Source organism: Lampris incognitus, chromosome 4 (assembly GCF_029633865.1).
Source record: "Lampris incognitus isolate fLamInc1 chromosome 4, fLamInc1.hap2, whole genome shotgun sequence".
NCBI lineage: Eukaryota > Metazoa > Chordata > Actinopteri > Lampriformes > Lampridae > Lampris > Lampris incognitus.
In genome coordinates this window covers 9,157,230-9,169,542 of record NC_079214.1, presented here as the reverse complement: position 1 = coordinate 9,169,542, position 12,313 = coordinate 9,157,230, and positions in this window count along the sequence as shown.

The window sequence follows — 12,313 nt, the reverse complement described above, 5'->3', positions numbered from 1 at the left end:
TAGAGGTTTCAGAATGAGAGTGTACACGTTAGGAGGTACACCTTAAACAAACCTTACAAATTTATAGTCTCTGTCTACTGAGTGCCTCTTTGTTTAAACATCCTCATGCTCAGCGAGTGTTTCGGAAAAGTGTTGCTGGTTGTAGCCCTCCCTGACTGCTGACACCCATATAAACTCGGAAACACATTGCCGTTGAAATGTGAAACATGCTTTTGTTATGAATGTATGTTCCATTACTTTCAGATTAGAAATTAAGCTACCCTATTTCCCGCACTACAAGTTGCACTGGAGTATAAGTCGCACCGAGTGAAAAGTGCGCTGTTGCGAGGAGTAAGTCGCTTCAGTGTATAAGTCACACTTAAATGGTGGTACAGTATTTTCAATTGAGTTGCAAGATTAAATAGTGCCATCTAGTGGCCTTAGTTGAAATGCTGCGTAGCCGTCTGACAAAATTACATTGTATCCACGAGTTTCCTGGGGGGGTGTCACTGGGGAAACGATTATGGGTAATACTTCCGGTGTTCGGCGGAAGGATTACCCATATCGCTTTGGAATGGTTGACGCAAGATCCAGGCACGGAAGCAGCCATGATTGGTTGTTGGTTAGGGTTAGGGATTGGGTTTAAACTCTTTTTGAATTTCCATTGTTAGCAAGCGTTAACGTTAGCTATCGTTACAGTATGATCTGGCAATGTTAAGGTCAGCTGTAAGCTAGCTAGCTAAATGTTTCAGTGCGCATCGTTTGTTTCAAGTCAGTGCGCTTCGAGGTTCCGCGCTATTGACCGACACAACAGCCAATCACAGCTACTTCTGTGCCTACACCCCGTTGGATCTAGCATCAACCCTTTGAAATCACTTTGGAATATAAGTCGCAGGACCAGCCAAACGAGCAAAACAAAAAAAAGACGGTAATTTATAGTCTGGGAAATACGGTAGCAAAAGATTGGAAGCGCTGACATTAAAATAACAGTAAAATATCATGAATTTCTTTATGTATCTTAGATTGTGTATTATTTTTAGTTGAACAGATCACCAAATCTTAAGGCTATCTACTAGTACTACAGTAGTAGTACTAGTATATAGTAGTAGTACTAGTACTTTTGGCTACTCCAGTTAGGGGTCGCCACAGAGGATCATCAAATCTTCAGGCTATCCCATTTCAAAATACTATATATCGTTATTTATTACCAGGGTTATTAACTGTAGTTACATTTATTGAGAACAATAACAGCTTGATGGTGTAACACTTAAAAGACAGCAAGTAGTTTAAGAAACTACACTTCCTGGAATTTTAGAAAGAAGGGTCTTAAAGGTTTTATAAGACCTTCTCATTTCCTCAGACAAAACTAGCTTCCAGCTGTTCATTTTAACAGAGGTGTTACCCATTAATGAAAAGGCACAGACTCCATTCACATTGTTAATGACAGTTTAACCACAGTGGTGCCAATGGTACACGTTTAAATAAAATACTATGTCACCCATTACTTTTTCAGTTTGTTTGCCTGCATAAGTTTAGGTTTACCTAGTAATACCTAAAGTGTATGTACTAAATATAGCTTTCCAACTATATTACAAAAGACTGTTCAACTATACTGAAAATAAATTTCAGGTTTAAATCTAGTAGGGGCAAGATTGAGATGGCCTGGACATGTGTGGAGGAGAGATGCTGGGTACACTGGGAGAAGGATGCTGAATATGGAGTTGCCAGGGAAGAGGAAAAGAGGAAGGCCAAAGAGGAGGTTTATGGATGTGGTGAGGGAGGACTTGCAGGTGGCTGGTGTGACAGAGGAAGATGCAGCGGACAGGAAGAGATGGAGACGGATGATCTGCTGTGGCGACTCCTAACGGGAGCAGCCGAAAGTAGTAGTGGTAGTACTAGTAGTAGTAGTAGTAGTAGTAGTAGTAATCTTGTAGGGGTGGCATGGTGGTGCGGTGGTTAGCACGGTTGCCTCACAGCAAGAAGGTCCTGGGTTTGAGCCTCGGGGTAGTCCAACCTTGGGGGTCGTCCTCTGTGTGGAGTTTGCATGTTCTCCCCGTGTCTGCGTGGGTTTCTTCCAGATGCTCCAGTTTCCTCCCACAGTCCAAAGACATTAAGGTCAGGTGAATCGGCTGGACTTAATTGTCCCTAGGTGTGAACGTGTGTGTGTGGGGGGGCCCTGTGATGGCCTGGCGACCAGTCCAGGGTGTCTCCCCACCTGCCGCCCAATGACCGCTGGGATAGGCTCCAGCATCCCCGCGACCCTGAGAGCAGGATGAGTGGTTTGGATAATGGACAGATGGAAATCTAGTAGGGCTGTAATAAGCCCAGGTTCATGAGTCACATGAGCCACGAGCAAAAGTTTAAAACATAAATATTGCAAAAAAAGTGGATATTTTAAAATAGCAAGTAAAGCCACAAAAAAAACAAAAACTAAACAAAACAGAAAAAGTAGTTGCCATGGTAAAAACCCTGTTGGATCAAGATATACTATAAGCCCGCTGAAACGCACATTTTAACCAATCAGAAGGCTAGGTCGGAGAAGTAGAAAAAACAGGTGAGTCACAATTCCGACGCCTGTCATTGCGTTATATTGGGGAACGCATCCTAAATCATCTAGCGCCTATAAATAGAGAACGGGTACAAGACCCATCACCCATCACACACACACACACACACACACACGTGTACATACATACACATAAACAGACATACTCTGCATTTTAATTGTCCCTCTGTTTGAAGTAACTCAAAGTGAATATGTGATTTGTCAATTGATTCTTTTTCTCCCAGGCTATGAATAAAACCCTTTAATTATTGATGTGCTGACGTCAGACGTCTGCCTGAATGTTGTATGTGGTGCAGACCTCTTTCTCTGGGCTAGCTACCCCCCGCACCCCAACCCCCCACCCCGCCCATCCCCCCTCCAACCCTCCCCCTGCAGACCGCCCTCGTACTCCCGCCATCTGACACCCCTACCTGGCATTTAATGGCACTGTAAGCGCTTATGTTGCAGAAGGCTTGCAGAGAGGCGTCAACCGATTGCAGGGAGGTTAATGCAGAATATAAGTCTCTCTTTCTCCGAGTCTCTCTCGTTCTCTGCTTCTCTCTGTCTCTGCTGCAGTTCTTCCCACCACAGGCTCCTCTGTGCCCTGCCATCAGAGCAGTACAACTCTTTGGAGCAGTCGCTTTCTCTTGTAAAATTGCATCTCATAAGTGTTGGGCTCCAAGTGGAAACATGGAAACTTGCATTTTGTTTTCCAAAAGCTGTTATTGTTATATTAAGGCATAATGCATTAAATAATTATCAGAATAAATATTACGTTTTAAAGCTTGATGGCTTAGCTGTTATCAAAGGGAAATTTCACTGATGGTTTTGTATATGTGCATAGAGTACTAATGAGTAATGTAGTGGATGGAAGCAGTTAAGTCCTCACTGTGTACTATATTGATGGAGAAATCGATGTTCTCCTGCTCACAGAGTCCTTTCCAACAGCGCCTACATGGACCAGAATGCACTGCTGCATGCTAGCTTCTGTAACGTCGTCCATAAAATCTTCTGCGCTACAATTGTGGGACGTCATTTACACTATCAGAAGCAGTAGTTTATCCGAGAGAAGAAGGATGTGTTTTTTGAACAGCGTGTTGAAACCAGAAACCAGAATACAGTTTCTGGTTTAAATTAAACCAGAAACTGTATTCAGTTTTCCGGCCACCAACTGACGTCACCATACATCCCTTCACAGACAGCAAGTTCTGGGTCTACCCCGGGGTCTCCTACCAGTTGGCCGTGCCCAGAAAACATCCAAAGGAAGGCGCACAGGAGGCATCCTAATCAGATGCCCGAATCACCTCAACTGGCTCCTTTTAATGCAAAGGAGCAGCGGCTCTACTCCAAGCTCCCTCCGGATGTCCAAGCTCCTCCGCCTATCTCTAAGGCTGAGCCCAGACACCCTACAGAGGAAACTCATTTCAGCCGCTTGTATCCACGATCTCACCCTTTCGGTCACTACCCAAAGCTCCTGACCATAGGTGAGGGTTGGAACGAAGACTGACTGGTAAATTGAGAGCTTTGCCTTCCGGCTCAGCTCCCTCTTCATCACAACAGTCTGGTACAACGTCCGCATTACTGCTGATGCTGCACTAATCCGCCTGTCAATCTCCCACTCCATCCTACTCTCACTCGCGAACAAGACCCCGAGATACTTGAACTCCTTCACTTGAGGCAACAACTTATCCCCAGCCCAGAGGGAGAATTCCACCATTTTCCGGTACAGAACCATGGCCTCAGACTTGGAGGTGCTGATTCTCATCCAAGCCATTTCACACTCAGCTGCAAACTGCCCCAATGCACGCTGGAGGTCGTGGTCTGATGAAGCCAACAAAACTACATCATCCGCAAAGACCAGAGATGCAATTCTGAGGTTTCCAAAACGGACACACTCCTCACTTTGGCTGTGCCTTGGAGATCCTGTCCATGAATATCACAAACAGAATTGGAGACACGATTCAGAATCGAAGGCACGGTGGCGCAGTGGTTAGCGTGGTCACTTCACAGCAAGAAGGTCCTGGGTTCGAGCCCTGGGGTAGTTCAACCTTGGGGGTCATCCCAGTCGTCCTCTGTGTGGAGTTTGCTTGTTCTCTCCGTGTCTGCATGGGTTTCTTCTGGGTTCTCCGGTTTCCTCCCACAGTCCAAAGACGGTGAATTGGCCATACTAAATTGTCCTTAGGTGTGAATGTGTGCCTTGTGATGGCCTGGCAGCCTGTCCAGGGTGTCTCCCCGCCTGCTGCCCAATGACTGCTGGAATAGGCTCCAGCATCCTCGCAACCCTGAGAGCAGGATAAGCGGTTCAGATAATGGATGGATGGATATATAATCCAGTGAGTCAAGTAACTTCTTTATGAGATACAAGCTACTCGAGAAAGAACCCCTTACCTGGCATGGTTCTTTCCCAAGTAGCTTTATTGACAGTTGATGATTGCTTATGGCATAGAACAGGCTTGTACTGTCTCATAAAGAATTTACTTGACTCACTGGATTATTTTGCTCCTTATTTGTAGAGCACTTTCCCTACTGTTGAGTGTTTCTTTTAACAAAGCTATATATATATATCCCCACCCCATTGTTTTTAGTTGTTATGCAATCAGGGAAAAGGAAGGCCAAGATGGAGATAATTTCAGTGAATCAAAGGTTTTGACCCCGTAGGCAGAAGACTGTAGTTTGAGAGCTGATGGAAAGTTAAGGTCAGACCAACCCTCTTAAGTGCTGATTCCTCCTCACAATGAGACCAACCCTTGAGGGAAATTCTGGGGACTTGTTCTGAGGACTGGTGATTAGAGAAAGTATTGAGAATCTGGAAATCTGGACTTTCTCACACAATGCAGTGAGTCACTTTACAAGCATATTTGGTTTTGCCGCTATACGTAAGTATCACTTGACTCCCGGTATACCGGTTTTAATTTCCCATACGATAAGAATTTTTCATATACCGCCATATCAGTGTCTTATGAACTATGTAACACCATGAAATCTGGAACTGGAAATCTGGAGCTATGGCATATGGAATGAAATCGAATTGACACAAGGAAAATTAAATAACACATTTTAAATTTGAATGAATAAAGTGTTTTTCTTCTGTAGTGAAAACCAAAATTACATAAAGACCAAACTAGAATGGTTTATTGATTTTAATACTTCCATAGTTAGTGGTTACTTGTAACACATCTAGTGTTAGTAAGTAGTATTGTACTGAAAGTTATGGTTTACAATTCAGCCAATATGACAGTTGATGAGGATATTGATGATGACGGTAAGTCATTCTTGAGTTGGTTGTCTTCTGAATTATTTTACATTTGTCATTACTGACATTACGCTGGCTGGAGGGGAAACTGCTGTGAAAAGGCCCTTGGGTGGACATATGATGAAGGGGTGTGGGGTGGCTTTCTGCCTAAGCCTTTCCTCAAAGATGTCTGAAGTGTATTCCTGCTAATGATGGGTGAATCATCACAGCTCAGCCCTACCTGCCCTCATCCACCACTAACAGTATGCTCTGCATTAATGAGCTCCTCACCAACATCAACTTACACCGCTGAGGTAAATGAGTATTTGCTCACTTAACCTGTACGCGGTCTCGTCTGGTACATACAGCACTATGGGTTGTTGATTTGTTGTGAAACTCAAAGTCTAACCTTCAGTGTCATGGAAAGATGGGGCTAGCTGTTCATATGCCACCAAACTATGTCGCTCTGTCCACTCACAGCACATAACTAAGACATTCAAAAATGTCACCGGGTTTGTTAACAACCTGTTTTGTTTAACAAATAACAAACCATGGCATACAAAAATCGAGATAATACATCTCTCCTAGGTGATTGCCTTCTTTACTTTCTCACAAAAAGGAACAAAAAGCCTCATTCGCCGACACGAGGAATAACAAATTGGGGGGCCTGATGAGCTAACCGCCAGAGTATGGAGAGAGACAAAGACAGACAGGCAGAACTGGTGTACGCCATGGATGTGAAGCGATCCTCCTGAGGAGGCGGAGGGATGGAGGGAGGCAGAGGCACATTGAAGCAGATGCAGAGAAATGTGAGAGGGTGTCAGTAAGACTGGTGATGACGCGCTCGTGGCTGCGGAGAGCTGGCGAGGCCGCGGCCCTGGCTCTGACTCACCTCATCCCCACGAGGCCTCCTGGTTGACGTCACTCAGCGTGCGCTGTGGCATTTCTCTGCTTCAACTTCACTGTGAGCAGCAGCCACACTTGAGCCCTCCTTTGCATCCGAGAGATATTGAACAGAGTGCATCTCTGTTACTCTGGGTTGTGCATGTGTGTCTATATTCGCTCCAAAACTTCATTTTTGCACAGCTATCTATCTCTGTCTGTCTGTCTGTCTGTCTGTCTATTTATCTATCTATTGATCCATCTATTTGTCTGTCTGTGTGTGTCTGATAGTCGAGCTACAATCCTACCTAAGCATGCATGCACAGTCTCTGTACAAATAATTCCCTTTGATCGCTGAGCTGCAGCTTTGTCCAACGGTAGGTGTAAGGACCATATGGAGAAACATTAAAACATTACAATAACACATGAAGCAGACATGCCGTTGTGTGCATATATGGGAAGTTGAAATCAGTACACTAGTACTGTCACTTCTAGTTAAAACTAGTAGTGACACTAAAACCAGCAGTGTAGTGACTGTAAACATTTTAATATTACTAACTCGTGTTACCATTTATATGTTAATGACAAATTTAAAGCCAAAATGAGGTCTTTTCTTCATTAAAGGGGAAATTCACAGATTTTCAACCTTATGTCCTTCTATCTACGACAGGGATAGCACATGAAAAACACCTGCAGTGGTTCCTGATTGGTTGTGCATCTCTGGGGCAGCAGTGAAGCTGAGTTTCACTCTTCTAAAACACGTGACAATACAGCTGAACTTGAACTTTTTTTTCTGGCCGCCAAGTGACGTGGTATCATGACGTCAGTCGGTGGCTGGAAAAACTAAATCAGGAATCAGGAACAATTTATTGTCATTTTTTTTCGTGTACTTGTGTACACAAAAGAAACGAAATTCCGTTTCCCCCGGCCCACAGCACTGCGACACAAAAGACAAAAACACACGTCCCAAATTTCCCAAAAACGACACCACCAAAAACATACAAAAACGGAGAGAACAAAGCAAAAAAAAAACAAAACACAAAGTTAACAACACAGTCCACTCAGTGCAACACAGTCCATAAATTTCACTGTTCAGAGAACGAACGCCAGCCAGCATGACTGTCGGAACTGCCGGTCTGCATGGGCTAGCAGTTAGCTTAGCCTGCCCCGCTTCTGCATCCTGTCAAACCGCCCTCGGTGTTTCCTCTTCAGGTGCAGCTCCAGGCAAGGCCATGGTCCTTGGGCCCACCGGACGCTGCAGACCAGGCTCCCCCAGCCAATCCAATGCCAGCTCTCCCAGCCTAACCCTAACCCTTTGACACACCTCCCCGCACTCCACATGACGACACTAAAACACAGTCAATGCTAGGCGAGGCCACTACCAGACCACCCTCGGTGTTATCGGAACTGCCGGTCTGCATGGGCTAGCAGTACATCCTATAGATCCTACAAATACATCCTACCAGAGTTCCTAATACTCAAATCTACTCTAAATACACTGTTCAAAACACATCCTCATTCTCTTAGCTAAACTACATTTCCAACAGTGGAAATGACGTCCCACAACACCAGTGCAGAGTTTTGTATGGACAACGATACAGAGGCTTACGCACAATGCATTCTGGTACATATAGACACCGTGGGAAAGACTCAGTGAGCAGGAAAACACTCTGTCAATATAGTAGGGTGAGGACTTTATTGCTTCAGTGCTGATTGCACATATACACAAAGCCATCGCTGAAATTTTCCTTTAAGATGCTAACGATGTCCATCTACCTCAGGTATGCACATAAGTAACCTGGTAACATTTATTTCAACATCTCTGATATATTCTCTGCACCATTGTACTTTATCGCCTCTTATTTCACCTGTATATAGTCAATCCTTGTGTATATATCTGAGGATTGTTGTGTTGTAGTGTTGTTGTTCTATGTTAAGTACACTGAGAGAGCCACGAAACCGGAGTAGAATTCCATGTATGTGCAAACCTACATGGCCAATAAACACGATTCTGATTCTGATGATGAGGACTTAACTGAATTGATTTGTGCTAATTGGTGAGAACTTTCACCTGTTGTTATAACCACACAAGTATGATACATATTTAACACATACTAACACAATCAAGTGTACATACACTTAGTGACAGCAGTCCATTGACAGTACTTTGGTATTCAGGATATTACTGTGGGTCTTTGATTACGGAATACATATGCATGAATGAGAGGGAGGGCAGTAGAATGGTCAGGATTCAAGGAGTAGAGGTGATGAAGGTGTATGAGTTTAAATACTTGGGGTCAATTGTCCAAAGTAATGAGGAGAGCAGAAGAGAGGTGAAGAAGAGAGTACAGGCAGGGTGGAGTGGGTGGAGAAGAGTGTCAGGAGTGATTTGTGACAGAAGGGTACCAGCAAGAGTTAAAGGGAAGGTTTACAAGATGGTTGTGAGACCAGCTATGTTATATGGTTTGGAGACAGTGGCACTGATGAAAAGACAGGAGGCGGAGCTGGAGGTGGCAGAGTTGAAGATGCTAAGATTTTAATTGGCCGTGACGAAGAAGGACAGGATTAGGGACGAGTATATTAGAGGGACAGCTCAGGTTGGACGGTTTGGAGACAAAGCAAGAGAGACAAGATTGAGATGGTTTGGACATGTGTGGAGGAGAGCTGCTGGGTATATTGGGAGAGGATGCTGAATATGGAGCTGCCAGGGAAGAGGAAAAGAGGAAGGCCAAAGAGGAGGTGTATGGATGTGGTGAGGGAGGACGTGCAGGTGGCTGGTGTCACAGAGGAAGATGCAGAGGACAGGAAGAGATGGAAACAGATTATCCGTTGTGGCGACCCCTAACAGGAGCAGCCAAAAGTAGTAGTAGTAGTAGTAGTATAGATTGTGGGTCTTTGATTACAGTAATTTAAGTTAATAAGGCACAAGAGTTGTTCCATTCAGGAATGATATTGTCAGCACTTGAAGACAGGGGGCATTTTATTATTCAACTTTAATGTCTTTGCTCAAACTACATGTACAGCAAACACCGAAACGTCTAATTGCATGCTCTCAAGGAAGTGCAAATTTTGGCAATATAACTGAAAAACAGGGGCAAGGAGGCATTAGGTACTACTAATGCTACTACTAACACTAGTTATATAATTAATACATTTGGTCATTTACATGGTGCAAACAGAGCAGGGGTAAAGAGATACGTAAAGGGTAACAATAAGAGTTAATACTAATGACGTTAATATATCATAATATGTTATATACATGGCAAAGGGTAGAGCCAGCATCAATAGATACTGAATAGATACTGTTATAAGCAGCGTAACAGTGCAGTAAGGCACTGTACACGAATACATGAATCTGGGGAAGTACCGGAAGTAAACAAATCACCATTACTGCGGTGGCATCGCCCTACAATATGTGTGAGTGTGAATGCAAGCTGTCATAAGAAGTGCACAATTTTCTAGTTTCACATTTACTTTTTATGTAAAATTACTCTTGACAACGTTGTCTAGGAGTTCGGGAAGAACCTGTGCAGTTCTTGGCTGCTCCAACAGTAGTGGCAAACTACCAACATTGGAAAAAAGACTGAATGTGAAACACACGCCTTTACTTCATAACGAGTGCCCCCGTCTGAGACCACAGTCTTCATAGAATGCCTGGGCGTGCAGACAACCAAGAGATTCACCAGAAGTGGATAAATAATAGTGAAACAAAGGATTTTGTTCCCAATAACAACAGCACAGTAGGTTTTGGTTAACAGCAGTCAATCTCTATTCATCTCACAGTGGCTAGCATTCAGCTATGTAGCCTAACATAGTGAAACAATTAACATCAGCTAAATTAAGACTGCTTAGCTAGCTAATGTAAATCGGCTAATAATACGTCTAAGGGCTGCGGTGGTCACACAGAATAAATTAACTCAATCTACTAACTGTGGCAATATTGGGAAATATAACTTTAGTTGCTTTAACTGGGGCAACCTAACTGGACTGAATTAAATTGAATGATTTATTTTGAAAATGTAAACAAGCAGGATATAAAACACAGATAATCCATTGCCATTAATCTGAAGTCATCAACAAACCCACACATCAAACTCAATGAACAAATCCCCATTTCCATCAGATTATTTGTTACACGTTCGAAAAGGAATAGGAGGAAGTACACACTTACTTTTTTACGACCCCCTCTCACCTACTCTTAAATTAATTCAGCTACTATACATTACAAAAAGGAAAAGAAAAAGATGTGTAACTAAAAATATATACAACCCAAATATCCACTCAGTGTCATATATAGGAAAATCTTCTTTCGACTTGTTCCGTTTCTCGGGGGTCACCACAGCGGCTTTTTGCCCTCCACAGCTTTCTGTCTGATGCATCCCTCTCCCGCAGTCCAACCCTCCTCATGTCCTCCTCTATCTGGTCTCTCCATCTTTTCCTTGGTGTTCCTCTTTCTCTTTTGCCGGGTATTTCCAGGTCCAATACCTTCTTTCCTATATAGTCTATGCCTCCTCTCTGTACATGTCCAAACCATCTCAGTCTTGTCTCTCTCAACTTCTCATCCTTTCTTCTGATATTGAACGTAGCTCTCACTTCTTCATTTCAATTCCGGTCTTTTCAAGTCACTCCCAAAGACCATTCCTAATTACATTTTTTTTTCATTTTCCTTTATATTTTTATGAGGCTATAAAGGAAAATGAAATTTTTAATTAGGAATGTTTGGAGATAAATAAAACTTTAACAAGTTAAAACAACTCTTCATCGTCCCTATATCTCTTGAAAATCAGACCTTTGTACTTCTTCTTGAACTGTCATTTGAGTTCCCTGCTCAAAACTGTTCCACAATTTTACCCCCCAGATTGAAATGCCCATGCTCTTCAAAGTTGTTCAAATGCATAATTTTCCTCTCAAATTATATTCCTCCCCTCTATCTGAGAATATTTTTTTGTATATTACTCGGTAGATTATTTCTTGCTTTGAATATTTGTGCTTTGTTAAATTCTACTAAATCCCTGAACTTCAAGGCACTTGACTTCAAAAATAGGTTGCTGGTGTGTTCATAATATCCTACATTATTAACTATCCTTATGGCTCTTTTTTGTAGTATACATAAAGGTTGTAGGGTGGTTTTGTAGGTGTTACCTCATACCTCCACACAGTAGTTCAGATATGGTAAAATAAATGAACAATATAGAGTGTACAATGATTTATGATCCAGAATGTGACTTGCTTTTCTCGTGACTGCAATGTTCCTTGCCAATTTTGCTCGCACATATGTTATGTGAGGTTTCCTGCAGATTTTGTGGTCTAGTATCACACCTAGAAATGTATCTTCTAGTTGGACACTGTCTATCACTACTTTTACTTTGGCATTTATTATATGATTTCCAAACAACATAAACTTTGCTTTGTCCAGATTTAAGGATAATTTGTTTTTGTCAAACCACCATTTTACTTTTTCTATTTCTATTGTGCTCACCTCCAAGCCGTAAATTCTCACCAGAACAAAATACGTATATTAGTGTCATTAGCAAATAAAATAAATTTAAATATTTCTGATATCTTGCATATATAATTTAAGTACAGAATGAACAGTTTTGGACCTAAAACCGACCCCTGGGGTACACCACAAGTAATAGCCATGCATGACGATTTATGTTCACCTATCATTACAA